The sequence below is a fragment of the Callithrix jacchus genome, chromosome 6, assembly GCF_049354715.1.
Source record: "Callithrix jacchus isolate 240 chromosome 6, calJac240_pri, whole genome shotgun sequence".
Taxonomy (NCBI): Eukaryota; Metazoa; Chordata; class Mammalia; order Primates; family Cebidae; genus Callithrix; species Callithrix jacchus.
Genome location: NC_133507.1, coordinates 54922593 through 54950267, shown reverse-complemented (window position 1 = coordinate 54950267; position 27675 = coordinate 54922593). Strand labels below are relative to the sequence as shown.

Sequence of the window (27675 nt, the reverse complement as noted above, 5' to 3'; positions counted from 1 at the left end):
ACATCTGTGCCTGAGAAACAGCATGCACTAGGTGGCTTGCGTCTGGGTTGTGTGAATCAATACTGTGGGAAGAGAGACAGGATAACCTGATGGGCTTTGACTCTTAGATCTGGGAGTGCAATCAGATTCTCCCTAAACATATGAGAGAAGTAGGCATCCAACAGAAAACTCGGACAGAATGAGGATGAAGGACAGGTGAAATGGATGCTGAATAGCTAAAAATGCCCACTACTCTTGTATGTGGTTACTTTGAAAATCCAAATAAAACACCATTTTTATTTTATTGCTCTACTGCTCTAGCCCAAAGGCCAAGTCCAATCTGCCACTGTTTTTTGTTGTTGTTGTTTAATTTTTTTATTTTTTGAGATGAAGTCTACTTTTGCCACTCAGGCTGGAGTGTAGTGGTGTGATCATAGCTCAGCACAACCTCAAACTCCTGGTTTCAAGGGATCCTCCCACCTCAGCCTCCTGAGTCACTGGGACCACAGGCATGAGCCACCATGACCCACAGCCATCTGTTTTCATTAGTATATATATGTATTTTTTTTAACAGGGGAAAGCATGATCGCAGTCCCCCACTACCACAAATAATGCAGTTGAGTTTCCCACATTTGGGGAAATCACAGGGGTCAGCACATCTGGAGTGCAATGAATAAGCCTCGCCCTGGGAAAACCACCTTCATGATCATGGTATCTCCCCTGCCAGATAAGTTCATTAGTAGTTTTATTGAAACAGCCATGCTCATTTTCAAAGTTTTGGGTATGGCTGTCTTTACACTACAGGGAAAAAGTTGAGAGTTGAGATGAAGACTGCATGGTCTGTCAAATCAAAAAGATTTACCACCTGGGGCTTTTCAGAAAAAGTTTACAGACCCCTGGCCTAAAAGAGTAAATCTATTTTATTTTATTTACGTGTTTATTTTTGAGACAGCATTTTGCTCTGTTTCCCTGGCTGGAGTGCAGTGGTGCGATCTCGGCTTACTGAAGCCTCTGCCTCCCAGGTTCAAGTGATTCTCGCGCCTCACCCTCTTGAATAGGTGGGATTACAGGCACCTGCCACCACACCTGGTAATTTTTGTATTTTTAGTAGAGACGAGGTTTTATCATGTTAGCCGGGCTGGTCTTGAACTCCTGACCTCAAGTGATCTGCCCGCCTCAGCCTCTCAAAGTGCTGGGATTACAGGCAAGAGCCACCACGCCCAGCTAAAAGATTAAATCTAAACTCCTCCTGAATTTCAGTCCTCTATCATCTATCCTCACTTTACTGACATAATTTTACTGGTAATATTTTGTGTATAAGCTCTCTAATCCAATCAAATCAGTTTATTCACCCACCCTAAATATTGCCCAATCATTGTCCACTTTTCTCTTTTCTTTCATTCATGACTAATCTGCCCTGGAATGCTCTCCTTCCATCTCATGTATCTTCAAAGGCCCATCTCAAGTGCATGGAGCCTTCCTTGTTACCTGTATTGGCACAGGGACCTTCTTTCCTACCTTTATTGCCTCTATCAAACACACACTGAGGCATTCTGAGTTTGTATGTGTTTTATAAATATGTCATATGTATACCATCTTTTCTGTTCAATTTAATGCAAACCTCCTAAATATTAGAGTCATATATATATATATATATATATATAATTTTAGACAGGGTCTCACTCTGTCATCAGGCTGGAGTGCAGTGGTGCGATCTTGGCTTACTCAACCTCTGTCTGCTGGGTTCAAGTGATTCTCCTGCCTCAGCCTCCCAAGTAGCTGGGACTACAGGCATGGGCCAACATGCCCAGCTAATTTTTATATTTTTAGTAGAGACGGGGTTTCACCATGTTGGCCAGGATGGTCTTGATCTCTTAACCTCGTGATCTGCCTGCCTCAACCTCCCAAAGTGCTGGTATTACAGGCATGAGCTACCGTGCCCAGCCAGTATAATATTTTCTATAAGGTATCCCTTATAGAATTTCAAGTAATTCTTGGTGTACCAAGAGAAAGCACTTAACTAATAATTACTAGTCCTGTCAAATTTGACCTCTCACATAGCCAGAATTAGCCCACTTCTCTACAGCTCACTAACTACTTGATTCTGAGCCCCGTTTACTCTCATCTGGCCTGCGCTAGCCTCCCAGGTGTCCCCTTCACCCTTTGCCCTACTGCAGTTTTTTTCCCACACAGCAGGTGGACTAAATGTTTAAATCAGCAGGTGTTACTCTCCTGCTTAAGATTCTACACTTTTATGACATGTCTCAGAAAATAAACCATGAGGCCAGGCATAGTGGCTCACACCTGTAATCCAAGCGCTTTGGGAGGCCAAGGCCAGCGGATCACGAGTTCAGGAGTTCAAGACCAGCCTGGCCAACATGGTAAACCTGTCTCTACTAAAAATACAAAAATTAGCTGGGTGTGGTGGTGCATGCCTGTAATCCCAGCTACTCAGGAGGCTGAGGCAGGAGAATTGCCTGAACCCAGGAGGCAGAGGTTGCGGTGAGCCGAGATCACGCCATTGCACTCCAGCCTGGGCAACGAGAGTGAAACTCCATCTCAAAAATATATAAATAAATAAATAAGTCATGAACTGTCCCCGCCTAAATCTAGTTTATCTCCTTCTGCTTGTCAGCAGTCCCACCACTCCAGTTTCTCTCTGTTCTCTCTGCCTGGAATGCCCTTCTCCCAGCTCAAGAATGTCTGACTCTTTCTCATGATTGGGTCTCTGCTCTTTTCTCCTTGACCGACCACCAATCTGAACGGGCTTCCCACTTCCTGTCCATCACTTTAGATCACATCATCCAGCTTCACTTTCCTCCCAGCCCTGATCTCAACCCCGATATGTCTTGTTTACTGTTAACCCTCTGAGTACAAGCCCTCTGAGATTAATGATTCTGTCTCATTGGTTCACCCCTTTATTTCCAGGTCCTAGAATGTCCCAGCACATAAGAGGGATTCAACAGCTCTTTGTGGCATAAATGAACTAAACCATTCATAAATTTACTTCCTTTTGAAATAAAAAGGAAAACTTGTATTCACTGTCATAAAAATGCATTGACCATGTGCCTATTCTCATGGTTTTCCTTCTTAGGGTTTTGCCAGTGACTCTGCTCTTAGGGGTTGCTTTAGTTTTCAGCAGCTGCCATAACCATGTGGCACAAAATGAGTAGCTTAACACAATAGAAATGTATTCTGTCACCATTCTGGAGACCAGAAGTCCCAAATCAAAGTGTGGATAAGCTTAGTGGCTCCTGGGGGCTCTGCGGGAGAAACTTTCCAATGCTTCTTTCTTAGCCTCTGGTGACACCAGTGAGCCTTGGTGTTCCTTGCCTGGTAGGTGCATTGCTCCAGTCTCTGGCTCTGTCTTCACATCACCTTCTTCTCTGTGTGTCTCTGTGCATGCTGTTTTTACTCTCATAAGGACAATTATTAGATTTAGGGTCTACTCTAATCCAGTGAGGTCTTATCTTGATCCTTAACTAATAACATCAGCAGTAGTTCTATTTCTATACAAAGTTGCATTTTGAGGACATGCACTTTTCAGAGACAGTGCTTGTCCCATGATAGAGCTTTAGGATACAACAGAGAAATGTACAACCTACTCTTGCTGTAATGTGATACACATACATTGTTTTTGGGGTTGCAGATGACCATTTTCCCTTCCCAGGAGCACCCCAATTTCCTATTGTATCTCCCAGTTGGAGGACAGTCTTGATGGGAATGTAACTCAATATTTGTCATCCCTACTCTGCAACCAAGGAGCTACATGTGACCCAAAGTAAGACAAATGGACTCCTGGAATGCCTTCTTTTTCCAAATTTATGCTATTTTATGTTTTGGCAATCTTTTAAGAGAGCTTTTATTCCATATTAAATTTTCCTTTTTTTAGAGAGAGCGAGGATCTCTCTCAGTCACCTGGGCAGGAGGACAGTGGTGTGATCGCCACTCACTCTCTGCAGCTTTGAACTCCCAGGCTCTAGCAATTCTCCCACCCCAGCCTCCCAAGTAGCTGGTACTACAGATGTGCACCACCACGCCTGGCTAATTTATTTATTTATCTGTGGAGATGGTGTCTCATTATGTTGCCCAGGCTGGTGACACCAAATTCCTGGGCTCAAGTAATTCTCTTGTCTCGGCCTCCCAAAGTGATGGAATTATAGGCATGAGCTACCGCACCGGGTCTCACATATTTTTAGTAGGATAAATCAGTGAATGCCCAGAAAACATTTAGCAGTCTGGACTCTTGGAACTTTTAATCTTGAGTGGAGGTGCATAAGGAATGGGAGAATATTGGAACACGGATATTGGAGCAGCAGCACCCAGATAAGATCCTTCAGTTGTTCATGCTGCCTGGACTCCAGGAGTTGCCTTCATTCTGTCTTGTGTCCTGATTTGGCTCTCCAGCCCCCCCATCTATCCTCTGAGTTCTTAACTGGCACCCTGTTAAGGTCTCTTTTTGCTTCAGTTAGTCAGAATCCATTTCTATCATTTGCATCCAAAGACATCCAACGATTATACCGAGATCCAAGATTTTTTTGAGCACTGTCGCTGTTTTGCATATTTAGCTCTGAGTTCTGACATGCTGAGTTTACTACTATATGAGATACTACCTTCAAAATGTCAATTTCATCCAAACCCACACATTAAGGCAATTACAAGACAGTATATTAGCTTCATTATTAATTTATTTATAACCTAGCTTGTTCCAAAAGGATTTCATTGTGTTAAATTATCTTACAAAGGTACAGCAAGAAAAAGTACATTTAAAATAAGGAACAAAAATGAGACAAAGGAAGAATAAGAGGTAGAAAAGTGAGATGAAGCCGCAAGAGAACCTAATCCATTAAACTGCCAAGGCTAGACAATAGGTAGGGGAAAGATGCAGTATCATAAAAAGGTCTGCAGGCTACAGTTGTTGCCATGGTATTTGGCAACAATATTTTCTACTTTTCATAGTTCCTTCTCAACCTGAATGTCTGTTAAAGGCGTGAAATCTCTCTATGTTAAAGTGGGACCTTGAGGTAATTAAGCACTTGCCAAATGGAAACTAACTGAATAACAGAAAAGAATACATTTGCGGCCGGGCGCGGTGGCTCAAGCCTGTAATCCCAGCACTTTGGGAGGCCGAGGCGGGTGGATCACGAGGTCAAGAGATCGAGACCATCCTGGTCAACATGGTGAAACCCCATCTCTACTAAAAATACAAAAAATTAGCTGGGCATGGTGGCGCGTGCCTGTAATCCCAGCTACTCAGGAGGCTGCGGCAGGAGAATTGCCTGAACCCAGGAGGCGGAGGTTGCCGTGAGCCGAGATGGCGCCATTGCACTCCAGCCTGGGTAACAAGAGCGAAACTCTGTCTCAAAAAAAAAAAAAAAATACATTTGCTTACAGTCTTTATGTTATTAGCTTAAAAATGGTAAAAAACCCTGAAATATCTGCTTTAATCTTCATCTCTCTTTCTTTCTCTCTCTTTTTTTGGTTAGTATTAGTTAAAACCCTGAAGCTGCGGTGCCTCCTTTTAAGTTAATTTTTAAAATTTTGCTTTAAACAATAGATGGACCTTTAAAAATGTATTGTTATCTGTTTTTACAAATTTAAACACTCTAAATGGAAGACAAAAACTATTTAAAAGATTTATCATAAATTTTTTTGCAAATCAAGCATTATATTTTTATTATCTTGGTGATATGGGGTTTTCACATATCATAGAAATGTCAGTTCACCTCTTGCAGTTTTTATCAAGAAAGCGAAGCCCAGATTTTAAATGCAAATACTGCATAAAGATATTGCTCATACATAGTAACACAGTAAACACAATCATACTGATCTTCATTATTGTAATGACGATTTTCCCATTTTAATATTTATTGCATTTTTTTTTTCTATCAAACCTTTTCCAAAAAGGATCTGAGGCAACTATTGAGTACATCACAAGTGCCACCTAGTGCTTCCTTTGAAAATAACGTAAAGCACATTGTCTTTTTTGTCTTCAGAAATAACAAAACAAGATGTAGAACATCCTTGTTTCTCCTAGGCCGGATCTTGCTTAAGTAGCTCTGCTTCCCAAAAATGAGTGCATTTGTTTTCAGCCAAAACAGATTTCGAAAGAAGAATTTGGAAATGAGTTTCCTTGACTGCGCTCAGACCTCCCAATACTGCTTGGTTTTAATTCTACATAGGTAGATGTGGCATTAAGTAAAGGATGCTAAAGAAAGGAAACATAAAATAAGGAATTTCATTAAAGAAGTAGCAGAAATTATTTCAAAAAGTATTTTCTTCCGTCTCCCAGTAGGAGCTGGCATCTCACTAAGCTTGATTTCTATCATCATTATTATTTTATTTTGAGACTGAGTCTCTCTCTGTCACCCAGGCTGGAGTGCAATGGCACAATCTCAGCTCACTGCAACCTCCACCTCCTGGGTTCAAGTGATTCTCCCACCTCAGCCTCCTGAGTAGCTGGGATGATAGGCCCACGCCAACCCTGTCTGGCTAATTTTGTAGAGATGGGGGTTTCACCATGTTGGTCAGGCTGGTTTTGAACTTCTGACCTCAGGTGATCCACCCGCCTCAAAGTGCTGGGATTACAGAAGTGAGCTACCATGCCGGCCTGGTTTTTTTTTTTCCTGATATTTCTAGTTGCCTTTTTTACGTCTCTTGTGTCATTTGCCTTTATAATATTTTCAACCTTTTTTCAGTTATTTCATTTTATTGCTTACAACCATTCCCTTCCTCCACAAACACTTTTTTCCCTGGTGACCTTCCTCCTGGGGACTTGCTTCTTAGCAAGTCACATTGCAATGTCCCTTTCTTGCTTTTTGGGTTTGTTTCACTGTTTCCCCGATCACTGGTTTTCTCCACTCTTCGTTTTCTCCTTGTTGTGCTGCAGAATATATATATGTTTTTGAGACAGTGTCTCACTCTGTTGTCCAGGCTAGAGGGCAATGGCATGATCTCTGCTGACTGCAACCTCCGCCTCCCAGGTTCAAGCAATTCTGCTGCCTCAACCTCTTGAGTAGCTGAGATTACAGGCACGTGCCATGACACCCAACTAATTTTTGTGTTTTTAGTACAGATGGTGTTTCATCATGTTGGTCAGGCTGGTCTCAAACTCCTGACCTTGTGATTCACCTGCCTCGGTGTCCCACAGTGCTGGGATTACAGGAGTGAACCACTGTGTCCAGCCTGCAGAATATTTTTAAGCAACTTCCCAAAAATGGGCACGAGACATAATTGCAAGTCCTTGCACATGTGAAAATGTCTTTATTCCACCTTCACACTTTATTGTGCTTGCCTGGCCACGATATTCCAGTTTACAATCATGTTACCAATAATATAGCTATTTCCTCAGTGTGTTTTAGTACCTTTGTGTCTTAGCCCATTTCTGCTGCTATAACAAAATACCATAGACTGGGTAATTTATAAAGAACAGAAATTTACTTTCTCACAGTTCTGAAGGCTGGAAGTTCACGGTCAAGGTGCTGGAAGTTTCAGTTGTCTGGTGAGAGCTGTGCCCTGCTTCCAAGGTGACCCTTATTGCTGCATCCTCCAGAGGGAAGGAATGCCGTGTCCTCTCCAGGCAGAAGTCAGAAGGGCAAGAGGGCTGAAAGCAGCCTGAAGCCTCTTTTATAAGGGCTTTCATCCCATTTGTGAGGGAGGAGCCCTCACGGCCTAATCACCTCTTAAAAACCCCACCTTTTAACAGCATCATACTGACCAATGAGGTTTAATTTAACATCTGAATTTTGGAGAAGACACATTCAAACCATACAGCACAGTGTTGCTGATGAGAAGTCCAATGTCAGCCTGACTCTTGTTCTTTGTAACATGGAAGATAAATTGTTCCTATTGCACTACTATCAAGTCAAATCCTAACAATCCATTTCCATTTCTAAAATTGAGACTCACAGGTCATGCTCTGCTTTTAGTGCTAACTAATGACATATCAGAGTCTGGCTCTGAAAATACAGATCTTCATAATTTAAAAAAAACGCCTAATAAAGAGATGAAAAAGACGTTTCTTCTCCATAGCAACTAGAGAGAGGGAGAGAGAGATCATTTCACAGTGTAAAACTTGGTAAAAGGATCTGATGAGGCAAGAAGTTAAATGTAAACTCTCACAGGACATCAGTTTTATTTTATTTCTATCACAGGACTGTGAAAGAAAGTCTTGCACAAATACTCCCATCTTCTACCAGCTTTTTCTGTTTTCTTTAAGTAAATTTATCATTGAAATTATTATTTCAACAAAGAAGGCTTGTAGATGCTAGAGATTTTAGAAATTGTTGCCATACGGATCACGAGGTCAGGAGATCAAGACCATCTTGACTAATATGGTGAAACCCCGTCTCTACTAAAAATACACAAAATTAGCCGGATGTGGTGGCACGTGTCTGTAATCGCAGCTACTCAAGAGGCTGAGGCAGGAAAAGCGCTTGAACCTGGGAGGTGGAGGTTGCAGGGAGCAGATAGTGTGCCTCTGCACTCCACCCTGAGCAACACGGTGAGACTCCCTCTCAAAAAAAAAAAAAAAAGAAAGAAGAAAAAAAGAAAAAGAAAAGAAAAAAGGCAAATGGTAGTTCCCTTAATTTCAAAAAAATTATGGCTCTCTTCCTCCTCCACACATATACACTAAGGTCCAAGAGGATGATGTCCCAGAAAATGCTTCAAAATATGGTGAAAATCTTAGCAAAACCAAAAGCATTTTCTATATTACCATAGTACTGAATCTTTACTAAATCTATTGTTGTATAGAGTAACCAGCACCAGGACATACACCAGTAGAAAAAACTAACACTGTGGAAAGGAAACATTTTCCAGGTCCATATGAACCTTTATGTCATTACTGAAAGGGATCTAATAGACAATAGATAAACAGAAAGGAATAGAGTCCACACATAGACCCTCACACAGAGGATCACTTAATGTATCACAAAGGTGCCAATGAAATTCAATGTGGAAAGAAAGGGCTTTTCAATAAATGGTGTTGGTTCAAAGGATATTTGCATTTGAAAATTGGATGTTATCAGATTATTCATTAGAAAGCTTATAGTAATTTATAGTCTCACCAAGTGCTCTGTGGTCTATTCATGTAAATGTTCAAAGATATTTGCAAAGAATGGATATTTTGTTTATTGAGCACAAAGTCCTCTATGTGTGTATATAATACATTGTATTCATTATTCAAGCAACAAGAGTTTATTGAATGCCTCCCACATGCTAGGTACTGTTCTAGGCTCCAGGGATTTGGCTGAAGGCAAAGTAACCTACTTTCTCGGAGCTTACAGTCTTGTAGGGGAAGACAGATAATATACGAGACAAAAATAAGATAGTTTCACATGGTTCTAAGTTGTGTGAGTGAGGGAAAAACCGGTCAGTTTAAGGGCATAGAGGGAGACTGGGGTGAGGGCCCTATTTCAGATCGGAGAGTCAAGGAAGGCTTCTCTGCATGTTGAGATGGTCTGAGGGGAAGGCCTGTATACCAGAAGGAAGCTAAGGGAGTATGTGGGAGAAGGTCGGAGGGAGGCCATTGTGGCTGGAGAGTGTAGGAGATGCTCAGAGAAGTAGGTAGGCAGGGGCCACTTCATGCTGGCCTTACTGACCACAGCATGATGTTTAGGCTTTATTTCAGTGTAATGGGAAGGCATCAGAGGCTCCTCAGTCCTAGTGTGGCATGATCTGATCTATACTTTTTTTTTTTTTTTTTTTGAGACGGAGTTTCGCTCTTGTTACCCAGGCTGGAGTGCAATGGTGCGATCTCGGCTCACCGCAACCTCCGCCTCCTGGGTTCAGGCAATTCTCCTGCCTCAGCCTCCTGAGTAGCTGGGATTACAGGCACGCACCACCATGCCCAGCTAATTTTTTGTATTTTTAGTAGAGATGGGGTTTCGCCATGTTGACCAGGATGGTCTCGATCTCTTGATCCACCCGCCTCAGCCTCCCAAAGTGCTGGCATTGCAGGTGTGAGCCACTGCACCTGGCCTGATCTATACTTTTAAGAGATAATGTTGTGCTGAGGGGAAATGAATTGCAAGGGGATGAAAGAAGCAAGAAGACTTTGAGTTGTGGCTAGAGTGACAGTAGCATGGACTAGGTAGCATCTGGGGAAGTGGTGAAATGTGACCAAACTTGGGATGCATCTGGATGATATAACACGATATGCTGATGGTTTGGATGTCAGAGGTGGGGTGGGGCCAAGGGAAAGAGAGGAGTCAAAGGTGACTCCTAGGTTTTAAGCCTAATACCTGGGTCAGTGGTGGCGCTGCCAGCTGAAATAGAGATGATTGGGGAGGAGGAGGGTTGGTGTGGGGGTGCCATGGGAAGAAAAACTTTGGTATGTATTGATGGAAGCAACCCAGTATACATCAATAGATGAATGGATAAACAAAATGTGGTATATCCATACAGTGGAATGTCACTCATCTATGAAAAGGAAGGACATACTGACATGCTACCACATGAATGAACCTTGAAAGCATCATGCTAAGTAACAAAAACCAGACACCAAACACCCCATGTTGTATGATTCCATTTATATGAAATATCCAAAATAGGCAAATCTGTAGAGTTAAAAAGGTCAGGGGTTCAGGTCAGTGAAAGAGTAACTGGGAATGAGTGATTAATAAATATGGAGTTCCCATTTGGGGTGAAGAAAAAGCCCTGCAGCTAGATAGTGGAGCTGGTTGAACAGCACTGCGAATATACAAATGCCATGGAATTGTATACTTTAAAATGGTTACAGTGGTCAATGTTCTGTTCCACGTATTTTACCATGATTAAAAAGAATCTGAGACAACAACCAAAAACTTCAGGATGTATGTAGAGAAGCTGAGAGTTTAGTTTAAGACATGTTAAATTTGAGATGCCTATCAGATATTCAGGTGGATTTGGATAAAGGGAACTGAAGCTCGGGTGAGTTAAGGACTGGAGAAATCAATCTGGGTGTCATCAACATAGGGATGGCACTTAAAGACTGAGGACTAGTGAGGTCCCCTAGGAAGGCAGAGTAGAGAGAGGAGAGGAGAAGGGGGAAGACTGCATCTGGGGCTATCTCAACACTGGGAGGTCACAAACAGGAAGAGGCACCAGCAAAGCAGACTGGCCACATTGGACCCAAAAAGTAGCAGGAGTCAGGAGAGCATGACATCTCCAGAGACTAGTGTCAAATGTGTCCACTGCCACCTGGAGATGGAGTAAGATGAACATAGTTGGATTTTGTGCGATGAAGTTTCCTGCCATCTTTGCAAAGTTGTTCAAGGTGGTTAAATGCACTGCTCAAATATGCTTGATGATTTTTTTGTCTATCAATTTCTGAAATAGATAGTTTCCCCCATCATTATAGATTGATTGATTTTAATTTCTTCTTGTATTTCTAACATCTTTGTTTTCTGAATTGTGAAGTTCTATATTGAGTGAATAAAAGTTCTTGACTCTTGAGTTTTGTTAGCGAATTTTGACTTTTATCATTTGGAAATAGCCTTCTTTTCTGTTAAAACTGTAGGTATCTATTTTGTAAACAGCATACACAGTAGTCCCCAGTTAGCAGAGGGGAATAGTTCCAAGCCCCCCCAGTGGATGCTGAAGCCTTGAGTACTACCAAACCCAATTGCCACTGATTAGAACACCTTTCTTTCCTTGTCTTTCACCCACAAACTTAATGCCACTTCTATCTTAACTAAGCACTTAGCATACACAGTGGCTGAGACTTTTGCAGTTTGAGGTGTACCAGCAAAATTATCATGAATTTCTTTTCTTTTTCTTTCTTCTTAACTCAGGGATAGAAAATTCATTCTTATGTAGATCTTAACAACCTCAGCATATGATTTTTTTTCTTTCCTAAAGTCGAGAACTTTAGCCTTTCCACTTAAGCACTTTACAGCTTCTCTTTGGTATATTCAAATTACCAGCATGATTAATCTTGTAAAATAAGGGTTGCTTGCACACAAGCGCTGTGATACCATGACAGTCAATCTGGTAACCAAGATGGTCAAGTGACTAAGGGATGGCTGGTGTCTCCAGCATGGATAAGCTGGGACAGAGGGGTGGTTCATGCCCCAGATGGGGCTGAGCAGGGCAGTGTGGGATTTCATCATGCTACCTCAGAATGGCTCACAACTGAAAACTTTAAGACTTGTTTATTTCCCAGTTCTCTATTTAATATTTTTGGACCACAGTTGACCACAAGTAACTGAAATTGCAGAATCCCTCCTAATAACGAGACTACTGTAACTGCAGACTCTGTAACCCAAATCAGGACTAAATTTTTAAATAAAGAAGCACAGAACATGCAGCCAATTTTGGATATGTGGGTTCCTCCCCCAACTCTTATCAGTGTTGATCTTATTTAACTTCTAGCTACCAGATATTTCAAAAATGTTCTGATAATGGACACCCTTTCCTATTTTCCAGAGACTCTGGCATTGGTGGGTTTTAATTCGTGGTTTTAATCCAGGCATTTATGGTTTTGAATTCATTCACATTTATTGATAGTAGTATGTTTAAATATATTTCTGTTATCTTGATACGTGCTTCCCTTCCATGTTGCAATTTTTTGCCGTTTCTTATTTCGCCTTTCCTTTTTTGTTAGATTGATCAAGTTTTCTTCGTTCCATGGGTTGGCAGATTTATATATTGTTTTTTTTTTTTTTTTTTGAGACTAAGTTTCACTCTGTTGCCCAAGCTGGAGTGCAGTGGCATGATCTTGGCTTACTGCAACCTCCGCTCCTGGGTGCAAGCGGTTCTCCTGCCTCAACCTCCGGAGTAGCTGTGACTATAGGCACACACCACCATGCCTGGCTAATTTTTGTATTTTTAGTAGAGACAGGGTTTCACTATGTTGGCCAGGCTGGTGTCAAACTCCTGACCTCATGATCTACCCTCCTCATCCTCCCAAAGTGCTAGGATTACAGGCATGTGAGCCACCACTCCTGGCACTCTTTTTTTTTTTTTTTTTTTTTTGACAGAGTCTCACTCTGTTGCCCAGGCTGGATTGCAGTGGTTTGATCTCAGCTCACTGCAACCTCTGCCTCCAGGGTTCAAGCGATTCTGCTGCCTCAGCCTCCCGAGTAGCTGGGATTACAGGCACCCAGCAACATGCCTGGCTAATTTTTGTACTTTTAGTACAGACAGGGTCTCACCACGTTGGTCAGGCTGGTCTCAAACTCCTGACCTCAAGTGATCTGCCCACCTTCACCTCCCAAAGTGCTGGGATTACAGGCATGAGCCACTGTACCCAGCCAGAGTTATGTATTCAATTTCAATTATTTACATGGTTAACTTAAAATGTTTACTCCCATGATTATATATGCTTTCTATGAGTATCTAGAATGAATCTATCTTTATATTGTAGGGGAGGCAAAATTTTACTTCTACCCTCTTGGAGTTTTTGGTTGTCCCTGAAAATGAAATTGACATAGGACTGATTAACAGGAGAAAAGTATATAAATTTCTATAAATTTTATATGTCATGGGGACTCTCATGGAAAAAAACGACCAAAGAAGTGCTAAACCTGCATACTAAAGAGGCAATTATAGAAAAGCAACCGAGTTATGAGGGGAGACTACAGGAAGAGAAGAACTATTTTAACAAAGCCTGTTTGTACAGCATTCTCTTGGCTATGATTCTCTGTTGAAGAATGTTTCTTTTCTCCTGGTACAAGGACATCTTTCACATGGGAGTTTTTATCTCTTGATTCCAGGAAGAAAAAAGGATATGAGAATGTGCATTTTTCATCTGCTATTTTTCAAGTGCCTTTAGCTTAAAAATAATCCTTAGGCCAAAGTGGCATTTTTTGGATGGCGTATTCTGCCACCCTTAAATAGTTTCCTATTAAACAAGAAATTTACACTCTCCAACTTCCTCCTTTCTCCACTGCTATCTCGACAGGGTAAGCAATTTTACCAGATGAGTTTTATTCTTAGTGAAGCATAAGTTTTACTGTTGGTTTTTGTGTGTCTGTGGGGGGACTTATTCTTTTACTTGAGTCCCACATTATATTTTTCTTTGGAGCATTTTTTGTCATTATTGTCTTGTTATAGCACATTTTGTAATGATTTTGGAGATAGTGTGTTTGTGGCAAAGCTTCTGAGTCTTTGTATGTTTAAACGTGTCTTCAGTGTTTTTATTTGATTGTAAGTTTACCTCTGTATAGACTTCCAAGTCAAAAACTGTTTTCCTCTTGGAATTGCGAAGACAATGCTCTGGGGTCTTCAGCAGCCAGGTTTGTTGATGAGAAAGTTGATGCCAATCTGCTTGTCGTTTATTTATGTGGAATTTTTCAGAAGGATTTTCTTGATCTGTGGGTTTCTTAAATGGTACTGGTACTTGCCAGTGGGTTCCTTTCGTTGAAAATTGTACTTTCTTCAGCTCTGAAAAGTTTTATTTAATTTTTCCTTGATGATTTTACCCTCCATTGCTTTTTTAGTTTTGTTTTGGAACTCCTGTTAGATGGATTTAGATGAATTTTCAATCACCTGGATTAATTTCGCATATTGCTTAAGTTCTTTCTTATTTTTATTTTTATTTTTTTTGAGACGGAGTTTCGCTGTTGTTTCCCAGGCTGGAGTGCAATGGCGTGATCTCGGCTCACTGCAACCTCCGCCTCCTGGGTTCAAGCAATTCTCCTGCCTCAGTCTCCCGAGTAGTTGGGACTATAGGCGTGCACCACCGTGCCCAGCTAATTTTTTTTTTTGTATTTGTAGTAGAGATGAGGTTTCACCATGTTGACCAGGATGGTCTTGATCTTTTGACCTCGTGATCCACCCACCTCGGCCTCCCAAAGTGCTGGGATTATAGGCATGAGCCACCGCGCCCAGCCTAGTTCTTTCTTATATCTCCCATTTACTTTGTCCTTTTAATTTCTTTTTTCTTTTTTTTGAGACAGAGTTTCACTCTTGTTACCCAGGCTGGAGTGCAATGGTGTGATCTCCGCTCACTGCAACCTCCACTTCCCGGGTTCAAGCAATTCTCCTACCTCAGTTTCCTAGTAGCTGGGATTAGAAGTGCCTGACACTATGCCTGGCTAATTTTTCCGTACTTTTACAAAATACACCTCGGCCTTTTTTTTTTTTTTTTTCGTTTTGACAGAGTCTTGCTCCGTCACCCAGGCTGGAGTGCAATGGCATCATCTTGGCTCACTGGAGCCTCTGACTCCCAGGTTCAAGAGATTCTTCTGCCTCAGCCCCCTAAGTAGCTGAGATTGCAGGTGCACGCCACCACATTGGGCTAATTTTTGTATTTTTAGTAGAGACAAGGTTTCACTATGTTGGTTAGGCTGGTCTCAAACTCCTGACGTTGTGATCCAACAGCCCTGGCCTCCCAAAGTGCTAGGATTACAGTGTGAGCCACCTGGCCCACTGCCTCGGCCTCTTAAAATGTTGGGATTACAGGTATGAGCCCCCATGCCCAGCCTAATTTCAATTTTGAAAGTTTCTTACCTTTATTTTTCAGAGTACTAATTTTATTTTCCATTTTATAGGTTCTATTGATCTTTCATTCATTCAGCAAATATTTAGTGAGTTCCTTCTGTGTGTCAGGCATTATTTCAAGTGATGGGATTCAGTGGCAAAGTCCTTTGATTGGATTTTTATTTTCCATGAACTACTTATTCTCTGAATGCTCTTGTTGTATATATGTAAAATATTCATGAACTCCTATGTTTTTTAACATAAAGATTTTACTCTGTCTAAGTAGCTGGGACCGCAGGCATGCTCCACCACACCTAGATATTTTTTTTTTTAATTGTAGATATAAAGTCTCACTATATTGTCTAGTCTGGCCTGGAACTCCTGGGCTCAAGTGATCCTCCCACTTCAGCCTCCCAAAGTGCTGGGATTACAGACATAAGCCACATGCCCAGCCTTTCAGTCAACATTCTTGATTACAAGTAACAGATACTGGCTCTGGGTAATTTATGCAAAAATAATTCATTGGCAGGCTTTAGGTAGCTCACAAAATTAACCAGAAGGCTGAGAATCAGGCTTGGAAAACCAGCAGGAACTAAGGAGGCAACAGTCTGGTCAAGTCATTGTTGCCTTGGCTGATATCACCTCAGATGTAGGTCCTGGTGGGAGCAGCTAGTACTCCAGCACCAAACCAGGGTGCAGGTCATCTGCCAGGCAGCCAGTGACCACACGTGGGGCCAGAATAATGGCCCCTAATCCCCGGAACCTGGGAACATGTTTCCTTATGTGGCAAAAGGGACTTTACAGATGAGATTACATTAACGCCTTTAAGACTAAGAGATGATCCTGAATTACCCAGGTGGGCCCACCCACATGATTCCTTAAAAACACAGACTGTTTTCCAGCTGTGGCCAGAGGGAGGGAGGACTGTGAAAGAAGGGTCAGAGAGAGGTGCGGCACTGTCAGCTTGGAAGGTAGAGGAAGAGGGCTGTGAGCACAGAAACGTGGGTGGACACTAGTAGCCAAAAAAGCCTTCCCTGGATTCTCCAGGAAGGAATGTGCCCTGCGGCCACCTTGAATGTAGCCCTGAGGGACCTATGTCAGACTTCTGACCTACAGAACAATAAAATAGTAAATCTGTAGTGGTTTAAGCCACCAAGTTTGTGGTAATTTGTTATGGCGGTGATAGAAAACCAATACACCACCTGGGAAGATGAGCAGGACTTCCCGGCCACGATGCTGAAGTAAGGCAGGTTTCACACTGGTGGCGGACCCTGAGCATCTTTTTCTTGCGCTGCTGCTTGGCCTCCTCCTAACACTTCCTCCTGCGCAAGCGTCTCCCGTGTCCCACTCCCCAGGCCAGACACTACTGATGTTTTCTTTCGGCCAGTTTAGGGGCGGGGCAGGGGGAAGGCCATGGGCCCTATGTTCTGGCTGCAGCTGTTTTTTCTGGGTAGGGGGACAGAGTCTCTCTCCGTCGCCCAGGCTGGAGTGTAGTGGCATGATCTCGGCTCACTGCAGCCCCTGCCTCCCGGGTTTCGCCATGTTGGTCAGGCTGGTTTTGAACTCCTAACCTTGTGATCTGCCCATCTTGGCCTCTCAAAGTGCTGTGATTACAAGAGTGAGACACCGGGGCGCCTGGCCAGCTATAGCTCTTTATTAAATTATACTGTTGGTCGGCCCAGAGTCTTCTGGATTCTTGATTACTGTAAATGTCCTGAGTTTGGAATCTCTCTGGATTTGTAATAATTAAAATAATTTTTAATATTAATTTGTAAAACTTAAAATAATTTTCCATTATTTTAATTAGTTATTTGGTTCCTTTCTTGCAGCCAAGTTTGTTCCCCCCTCCCAAAACCCCTGGGAACCAGAACATGCCGCCAATTTTGGATATGTAGTTTTTTTTTTCCCCCTACTCTTGTCAATGTTGATTTTATTTAACTCCTATCTACCAGATATTTCAAAAATGTTCTGATAATGGGCACACTTTCCTATTTTCCAGTGCTGTGTGGATCTCATTGTTAAAAGCAATAAACTCCCCCTTGTTACTGTAAAAAAACAATGGATGGAAGGGGATAGAATCTAATGAGCTCAGCTCACCATCTTAAGCCAATTGCTGCTCATTATTTAGACTGGTTGTTCTGTACCTGGGCTCAGGCAGAATGCAAAGGACTGGAACATTCTCAGAAGAGTGGGCCATGTGATCCTGGTGCAACAGCAGGCGTTGGGAGACAAGTAGATTGATGGTGGGTTAGCGCAGGGCAGTCCAGGAGGAAGCAGAGGTTGGGAGGGTCTGGGTTGGCATCAAAGAAGCCCTTTAACAGAAAAAGAAGAGACAGACCTCATTTCAAATCCTGATTTTGTGCCTTACCAACTATGTAAACGAAGGCGAATTTAGTCTCTGAGCTTCCATTTCTTCACTTGCAAAATGGGGATAACACCCATCAGTCAGAGCAAAGTTGCAAGGATTAAGGCGGTAATACTGATGAAGTTCTTACTCTAGGCTTGGCATGTAATACTATTGGCTATTTCCTGAGTAAATCTACATGGGTTAATCTGGTATAATCCTGATTATGAAGCCTATTACACAGATCAGGAAACTGAGGAATAGAGAATTTACGTAAGCTGCTTAAGGTTATAACCATTAAGTGGCAGAGCAGGGATTTGAACCTAGGCAGCCCGGCTCTGTCATCTCTGCATATAAACACCGTGCCACAGAGCTCCACGTGGGTAGAACTATTGGACTGAATGCCCTTCTCTAGCTTTTTAAATTTCCTGTGGAGTTTTGGGGGTAGGGAGCCAGATTCATTTTATGAATTGGGATGGGATTCAGTCAGCAGGTTGGAATAAGTGGCCGCAGTAATAGGCAAGCTGCAGCTAGCAAGTCATTATAGGTTATTGTGTCTGTGTCTGTTTATTGGCTTATTTGCTTTTATGATGTGTTTATTTTTGTGGCAGTAACATTCACATAACAGTAACTGCACAAATATTAAGTATGCAACTCAAAAAATTTTTATATATGTATACACCTGTGTAATCACCATATAGATCAAGAAATAGAGAGTTTCCAGTCTCACTGAAGACTCAGCCAAAGGTAACTAACTCTATGACTACAGGCAAGTGTAGTGTGGTTTTGAATTTCATATAAATGGAACACACAGTTTGTGCTCTTTCATGTTTGGGTTCTTTTAATTGTCCTGTTTATTATTTTCATAAAAAACAAGATGCATTAAAGGCTAGGAACTGGTGAGCATATGGCTGCCAGGAGCAGGTAGCTGAGATCTCCAAGGGCTCTGGACACAGAAACAAATCTCGGTGCAGCCAGCAGTGGGGGATGGGAATGAGGAGGAAAACCAGACTGGGTAGGGCTGCCACCTGCTCTGACATGCCAGAGGGCTCTCAGGGGAAAGCGTTCTTGGAGCCTTACAGGTGTGCAGTGAATGCCAGTTCCTTCTCTCTTGCTGCGTGGTTCCTTGTGAGTCAGGTTTGAAGATGGGACAACTGCTGAGGTTTGGCTGAGGGCAGCACATTCCTTGCCCTTTTGCAGCTGTGATGGAGTGGAAAACTCTTAATTGCTCCACACACTTGGGTGCAAGAGATGTGTACCCCTCTCTCCCACCTCTAGGACCCCTCTTCTGTGGGAAGCAGCGTATCTCCCTCTCCTGTGAAACAGTGGCTTCCATCACATTCCTTTCTGGATAATTCCATTTCTTTCTTGAAAAGCCAAGAACTTTCAAAGTCCTGGTTGAACTTTTTCCAGAACAGCTTAGAAAACACACAGAAGTAGCTGGGCATGGTGGCTCACACCTGTAATCCCAGCACTTTGGGAGGCCGAGGCAGGTGGATCACAAGGTCAGGCGTTCAAGACCAGCCTGGCCAACATATTGAAAACCTGACTCTACTGAAACTACAAAAAGTTAGCTGGGCGTGGTGGTGGGCGCTTGTAATCCCAGCTACTTTGGAGGCTGAGGCAGGAGAATCACTTGAACCTGGGAGGCGGAGGTTGCAGTGAGCTGAGATTGTACCACTGTACTCCAGCCCCAGAGGCAGTGTAAGACTCTGCCTCAGAAAACAAAACAAAACAAAACAAAACAAAAAACACACACACAGAAGCTCTGAGAGCTCACTGAGCATGTGAGAGTCTGAAACCTCAGAGCAAAAGGTGAGGTTTCTTTCCAGAGAGGAAGAGAAGGGGAAAGCACTCTCTCCTTCTATCAAATAAGTCTCCAATAGAAATAAGATCAGGGCACATATTATCACATCAATAATCTATCCCATCTCACTGGATTCCAAATCCCTCTGGGACTAACTTAGAGAGCCTAGAAAAATTACCCTACAGTCCTCTCAGCCCAGTTTCTTCAACTACAAACGGTGCTGGTATGGACCTTACAAGGACATTGTGACTAGGAAATAAAATTAACTATCTGTGAAGCTCAGGACTTAGGGTCCTACTAAGTATATTTTCTTTTCTTTTTTTCTTTATAAGAGGAATCGCCTGCTTTCATGGAATTACAATATCTGAATTGGGTGGCTCAGGTTACAGGGGTCTGAGAACGGAGACATAAAGAACATTGTGCTGGGGGTGGGGGTGGAAGGGGACAGCAGGTGGGGAAAGAGGGGTGGGGGGAGGTCAGGAGCTGGGCTGTGGGGTGTGGAGAGAGCAGGCTGGGGCTCCCAAATGCTTGTCTCCCTTCTTTTTACGGTTCTGAGCAGGTGTCTTAAGTACTGGAAGGCACCTTTCTATCTTCAACAGAGGCTCCCAACCTGACTGATCACTAAAATTACATGGAGAATTGAAAACATTCCTACCCCAGCCCCTTACATCTCTTTCTCTCACTCTGGCTAAGAATCTGATTGAGTAGGCCTGGGCAAGATGAATGAAAATGCTTCATTTTTAAAAGTCCCCATGTGATTCTGATGACCAATGAGTTTTGGATGCCACCATTCTAAATGATATTCCTGCCTGAAAATCCGATAGTGAAAAATATTGTCCATAGTATCTCCGTAAGGTGCATGAAAAGAGTAGCATGGGGCCATGAGCCACCTTGACTTCCTGGAAGGGAAGATAGTTCTGTAAAACCACACAGACCTTGTGACATACTTTGTAAAGCCTGAGTCTTGATTTCTTTTCTGTGAGAAAATTTTTATCAAAGTAGAGAAGATCAAAGCCTACCAAGTCATGTGAGCCACTTTCATTCTTAAACACTTTAATGATGCAGGCCTTAACTTTTTAAAAATTTTTTTGAGATGTAGTCTCACTCTGTTGCCCAGGCTGGAGTGCAATGGTGCGATCTCAGCTCACTGCAACCTCCGCCTCCCAGGTTCAAGTGATTCTCCTGCCTCAGCCTCCCGAGAAGCTGGGATTACAGGTGGATGCCACCACGTCTGGCTAATTTTTGTATTTTTTTAGTAGAGATGGGGTTTTGCAATGTTGGCCAGGTGGTCTTGAACTCCTGATCTCAGGTTATCTGTCCACCTTGGCCTCGCAAAGTGCTGAGATTACAGGCAAGAGCCACCGTGCCCAGCCCAAGGTAGAGCTTTAATTGGGAATTTCTTTCTTTCTTTTTTTTTTTTTGAGACGGAGTTTCACTCTTGTTACCCAGGCTGGAGTGCAATGGTGAGATGTCAGCTCACCACAACCTCCGCCTCCTGGGTTCAAGCAATTCTCCTGCCTCAGCCTGAGTAGCTGAGTAGCTGGGACTGCAGGTGCATGCCACCATGCCCAGCTAATTTTTGTATTTTTAGTAAAGATGGTGTTTCATCATGTTGACCAGGATGGTCTTGACTTCTTGACTTCATGATCCACCTGCCTCAGCTGGGAATTTCTTTTTATTTGAAAGTAAATTATAATGATCAGAAATACTTGAAACCTTTTTTTCTACTCTTTAGTCTCTGTTTAGTTCCAGTTATTGAAAGCATATGAACACCTACCTCTCTAAGATGCAACCTCTGAGCATTCTGAGTTTTTTGTTGTTGTTGTTTTTTTGAGATGGAGTCACTCTGTTGCCCAGGCTGGAGTGCAGTGGCACGATCTTGGCTTACTGCAACCTCTACCTCCCAGGTTCAAGTGATTCTCCTGCCTTAGCGCCCCCAAGTAGCTGGAACTACAGGAAGGAGCCACCATGCCTGGCTAATGTTTTTTTAGTAGAGACAGGTTTTCACTGTGTTGGCCAGGCTGGTCTCGAACTCTTGAGCTCAAGTGATTCACCTGCCTTGATCTCCCAAAGTGCTGGGATTACAGGTGTGAGCCATTGCTCCTGGCCTTTCTGAGGATTCGGACAAGAGAAAATATGGGATAATAGGCCTGAGGACAGTGAACTGGCCACTGAGAGTGTCTATGAGAAGCCATTCAATCAGATTTATTTCCTAACTACTAGATTAGATCAGCACACTGAGAAAATGAGAATTCGAGTTTTGGTGGAAGAGGGTTTGGAGGATCAAAAGAATTTGGGATCATTGAACATTTAGAGAGAGTACATAAATGAGAAAAACTTAGGGAGGCCAGAGGGCAGGAGAGCACTGTGAACCTAGGAGGAAGAGGGAGGGGCCAGAGAGGAAGAAGATCAGAGGTAGAAAGCTTCCAAAAATAATAATTATTTCCTTCAGCCCCTTGTGGTTCTTGCCTGTCTATTCCCATCCCACATTTCCTTCAATTCTTGTCTCTCTCTCATCCTGGGAGAAGTGAGAATCAAGCTAGTTTCTTGAGCTAGTTTCAAAATGACCAAAGTGAAATTCTAGGAAATGCTTGGATGTAGTCAGTAAAACGCCCAAATGTCTCTACAGCTTTGTGCCTTTGTTGAGATGCTTTAGTGGGGCCATGCTCATGGATCTTTCACAAGAATTCTGGAGCTTGGAGGACATCTTCATCACTCACATTAAAAAAAAACGTCTAGATAATGTCTGTCTATGCTGTTTGGGGTGTGTATATGCATTTGGCATTTTTTAAATCGGGTTGGGATACCGAAGTCATGTTGAAACAAAACTGGTTCACTTCTGTTAAGAGGTTTGGTTTTTGGCCGGGCGCAGTGGCTCACGCCTGTAATCCCAGCACTTTGGGAGGCCGAGGCGGGTGGATCACGAGGTCAAGAGATCGAGACCATCCTGGTCAACAAGGTGAAACCCCGTCTCTACTAAAAATACAAAAATTAGCTGGGCATGGTGGTGCACGCCTGTAGTCCCAGCTACTCGGGAGGCTGAGGCAGGAGAATTGCTTGAACCCAGGAGGTGGAGGCTGTGGTGAGCCGAGATTGCACCATTGCACTCCAGCCCGGGTAACAAGAGCAAAACTCCATCTCAAAAAAGAAAAAAAAGGGGGTTTGGTTTTTGAGTTTACTGTCATTCACAGCAGGCAAACAAAATCTAAAAATTAAGTTTCCTGATTCTAAGGTGCACCGGACTTACATCTTCTCAAAATCAACACAAAATATACTGAAAGTGAATAAATTATCGTACGGCTCAGACACCAACTTTAACAGAATTATGTAGTAAAATATTACTAGATTTTTTATTTTTGTCTAAAAAGTTATGTTTGGGACCTCATGGCTAGAATTAACATTCTGTAACCTACTATGCTTCTTTCTTTTTTTTTTTTTTGAGACAGAGTGTTGCTCTTGTCACCCAGGCTGGAGTGCAGTGGTGCCATCTTGGCTCACTGCAACCTCTGCCTCCTGGGTTCAACCAGTTTTCCTGCCTCAGCCTCCCAAGTAGCTGGGATTATAGGCATGCATCACCACGCCTGGCTAATTTTTATATTTTTATAGAGATGGTTTTGAACTCCTGACCTCAGGTGATTCACCCACCTGGGTCTCCCAAAGTGCTGGGATTATAGGCGTGAGGCACTGCATCCGGCCAACACTTATTTCAATGGGGTTAAGTTTATTTGGGGGTGCTTAGTATAGGAGAGTAAGGAAGACTTTTCTGCATTTTCTTATAATAATGATGGAAATATCAGGAGTTCTCACATCCAGCCTACTGCTGTAAGTATTCCCTTGAGACATCCTTGACTGGGTCACCTGAAGAAGCAAATGGCCTATTCCCAGGAGCCCTAGGCACATATCACTGTCAGTTTCTGCTCTGGACCATGAAATCCCAAACTGAAGTCCATTGGCCCAAATTGGTGACTGAGTCACACAGGATTGTTTACTTGACTTTCCCTCTTTTCTTTTTATTCTTTTCTCATCTTGTGGGTAAAAAAATCAAATATACTTTGGGAGACTGAGGCAGGAGGATTGAGTCCAGGAGACCAGCCTGAGTAACACAGTGACATCCTGTCTCTACAAAAACTTTAAAAATTAGCCAAGTATTGTGGCATGTTCTTGTTGTCCCAGCTCCTCAGCAGGATGAGGCAGGAGGATCATGTGAGCTCAGGAATCTGTGGCTGCAGTGAGCCACGATCGTGTCACTGCACTCCAACCTGGGTGAAAGGGTAAGACTGTCTCTAAAACAAAACAAAACAAAATAAAATATATAAAAATCATATTTCAAAATAAACAAAAACAGAGAATTGTATAAGGAACCCCCAAGTACACACCACCCAGCTTCCCAACTGTCACTCCCAGCCAGCTGTTTCCTACCCTCACTCCCGCACTTCTACTGGATTTTTAAGAGACATTTGAGGTAACTCTCAGATGTCATATTTCTGTTGCAAATATATCAGCATGTGCCTCTAAAACATATGAACTCTTTTAGAAGATATAACAACAATGCCTTTATCATTCCTAAAAATATTGACAATTCCTTAATATCATCAAATATCCAGTCAGGTTTAAATTTTCTCAATCATTTTGTATGTGTCTTTTTACAATTGCTGTGTTTGAATCAGGATCCAAACATTTTAATCTATAAATTAACAGGGTCTAAACATTTTCATCTATAAATGCTCCTTCTCTTAAGTACATTTAATCTAAAATGCTCCCTCTCCTTTTCTTTTATTTATTAAGCCAGGTAATTTGTCCTGGATTTTGCTGACTACATCCATGGTTGTGTTTAGTAAGTTGCTTTGATCACTATACTTCCTGTAGGCTCTTAGATCTAGAAGTTTAATCTGATATGATTAGGAAATCTTCTGTAGGAAGGCAAATAAGTTTTGCTTATCTCTTTTTTTGTGATGTTGGCAGCCAATTATCACGGTCTAGAACATTTTCTTTCTTCACTTTTGATCACCCCTCAACCCAGTCATCAAGCTACACACCCCTTCAGACCCCTTCCTCACACCCACTCTCTCCTTTGTACTGTTTTAACTGATTAGAAAATGGTTACTTGAAGCCGGGCACAGTGGCTCATGACTGTAATCCCAGCAATTTGGGAGGCCAAGGTGGGTGGATCACCAGAGGTCAGGAGTTTGAGACCAGCCTGGCCAACATGATGAAACCCCATCTCTACTAAAAATACAAAAAGTAGTCGGGCGTGGTGGCAGGAACCTGTGATTCCAGCTACTGGGGAGGCTGAATCAGGAGAATTGCTTAAATCTGGGAGGCTGAATCAGGAGAGAATCGCTTGAACCAGGGAGGTAGAGGTTGCAGTGAGCTGAGATCACGCCACTTCACTCCATCCTGGGCAACAAGAGTGAAACTCCATCTAAAAAAAAAAGAAAGAAAGAAAAAGAAAAAGGTTACTTGGTTCTAAGCTCATTTCACAGATACAGTCTCCATGGGAAATAACAGAAAGGCTCATTAACTTTCAGCGTACGTACATAGAATTTTCTAAGTTCCCACTTTAGGGGCTGATCAGCCACTCACTATTTGAAGCCTGGGTGTTTTCTGGGAAGCTCTTTCTCCTCATCATAATGAGGACATGCTTGTCCTTTGGACTTTAGGTGACGTGTTAGGAAGTTATTGGAGCTGCAGTGGCCCTCTTCTGACCATAGGGGCAAGCTTTAGGATTAAAACCAATATGCCTAGGATGATGGGTTGAAATGTGGAAAGAGTCTAGGTCCTCAGTAAGTCACTGAGCCACTGAAATTTTAAGTAGGAGAATTGGAATTTGTGAATTTCCTCCCTTGCAACTAAACAGTTCCTGAGTTTCATACTGAATGTACAAGCGTAACAGGCAGAGCCAACCTTCAAATGCTCTACCTCCAGATTTCTTATTCTAGGAGATTATGAATTCAATCTACTTTAGTTGATTACTTGCAGCTACAAATAACCAACCAGACATATCGATTATATACAAATAAATCCCTTCTATGTTTCTGTTTACTATGTATTTAAAGCTTTGATGGAGAGAAAAGGCCAATGGAACTTGACCTTGAGTTTCCCATAAAACTGAACTCAGACCAGGCACGGTGGCTCATGCCTGCAATCCCAGGACTATGGGAGGCCAAGGCAGGTGGATCACCTGAGGTTGGGAGTTTGAGACCAGTCTGACCAACAGGGAGATACCCCGTCCCTATTTAAAAATACAAAATTAGCTGGCCATGGTGGTGGTTGCCTATAATCCCAGCTACTCAGGAGGCTGAGGCAGGAAAATTGCTTGAACTTGGGAGGCAGAGGTTGCGGTGAGCTGAGATCACACCATTGTACTCCAGCCTATGCAACAAGAGTGAAACTCTGTTTTGAAACAAAAACAAAAACTGAACTCTTCCTTAATGACTCTAATAGAGCCAAAACTATGATTCAGATTGCATGAAGCATTGAATCATCAAAAGTAATCTATTATGTCATATATTAAATAAACTCAGCTTTTAGTAGGATATAAGTTGAGAAGGCACACAGCAACTTGAAAGTGGAGATGGAGGCTTAGAAACTTCTATGTTGGTGAGAGGAGGTGGAATTAAAATATTTTCCAAGGATCATTCTCAAGGCACATAACTAGAGTTGACTTTGAGTGCTGGCGATAAAGGAAGACTTTTCTCCTATTATGATATGCTGGACATAACATTCTTATTAAAGTAAGTAGGAGAACTGGAATTTCAGAATCTCCTCCTTTGCAATAAAACAGCTCCCCAGTTTCAGATGGAATGTACAAGATTAGCAGGCAGAGTGATGAAGATTTAGTTTAAGAAAAAAGTAGAGGCCAGGTGCAATGGCTCACACCTGTAATCCTAGCGCTTTGGGAGGCTGAGGCTGGAGGATGGCTTGAGTCTAGGAGTTCAAGACCAGCCTGGGCAACATAGCAAGACCCCATATCTACAACAAATACAAAAGTTAGCCGGGGGTGGTGGCGTGCACCTGCAGTCCCAGGGACTTGGAAGGCTGAAGTGGGAGGATCGCCTGAGCCTGAGAGATCGAGTCTGCAGTGGACTGTGATGGCTATACAGCAACAACAGAGGGAGACCTGGTCTCCAAAAAAAAAGAAAGAAAGAAAAAAAGAAGTATGATGTTCAAAATCTATGTAAGAAGCAGTCATAGAGCTTGAAAAAGCAGAGGATAGCTGATGGTCTGTCCTGCCCTTGTTCCTGCTTCTTGCATTTTGCATTCCCACATTGTGCTGTATGGAAGCAAGACATCATTGTTTTACTGGTCAGTAGATTGCACCTTTCCCCTTACAGACAACAAGGTGGTGACAGCAACTGGTTCCAGGAAGCCCCTGGTAACAACCCTTCTTTGTGTTGTGTGAGGAAGCTGCAGCTCAGGAGTGACCTAAGCAGCTTTCCCGCCCACTCTGCTGGGTCCCTCCACTCACAGAGACTCATTGTTAAAGACTTTCACTCTGCACAGCTGCTGGCGCTGGCTGGCTTCATTCACCATGAAGATGGCGATCAGATACCCTGGATTTCTAATAACCGGTCCTGTGATCAGACCATGGGTCAGCCCATCTGCCCTGGTGTTTGATTAGGAAAGTATGATCACTGTAACCACAGCACAACGCCTCCCATCTTCTCCACCCACTTGGAGATTGTCCCTACTTACTTCAGGTCTTGGATATCACACTAGGTTGTGGCATTTCTCTTTCTTCAAGAAGCAAAATTCCCAGTGTGTCTTCAGTAGAAACACCCTCTCTTCAGGGATCATGCCTAGGTGAAATTCCATTTTGTCAATACATTAAAATTAGACAAAGTATGGCAGGAGCCTGGCTCCCTTTGAAAAGCTACCTACCTAATTGGTATTCCAAGTGATTTAAACGTCCATTATCACAATAAAGTTCAAAGCCTTTAAAGATGCAAGAAGTGATGCATTCAAGCAGTTGAACATACTTGTCTTGGAAAAGTCACTGGAGGGTGGAAGGCAGGGTTAGGGTTCAGCTTTTGAGATTAGATACAAGCAGAGAGCAACTTCAAAGCTCCCTGGGGGCAGGCTTGCTGTCACCAGTGGTGGGGCAGGCAGTGGGCTCACTGTCTGCTCTGACACTGTGGCT

At 42.7% G+C, this 27675-nt stretch overlaps 1 long non-coding RNA gene and 1 other non-coding gene across 3 annotated transcripts in view; one reads left to right on the top strand and one right to left on the bottom strand.

Annotated features, from left to right (window-relative positions):
* Positions 1 to 550: 550 nt before the first annotated feature.
* LOC118155086 (U1 spliceosomal RNA) lies at positions 551 to 714 on the bottom strand. Its single transcript, XR_004745316.1, has one exon. It is a non-coding gene; the product is annotated as a U1 spliceosomal RNA (small nuclear RNA).
* A 12954-nt stretch (positions 715 to 13668) lies between these two features.
* LOC118154555 (uncharacterized) overlaps positions 13669 to 27675 on the top strand; it is a 68703-nt gene continuing 54696 nt past the window's right edge. For both annotated transcript variants that reach the window (XR_004744577.3, XR_013518873.1), the window contains exon 1: positions 13669 to 13865. This is a non-coding gene — a long non-coding RNA (uncharacterized LOC118154555). The remainder of the gene's footprint in view (positions 13866 to 27675) is intronic.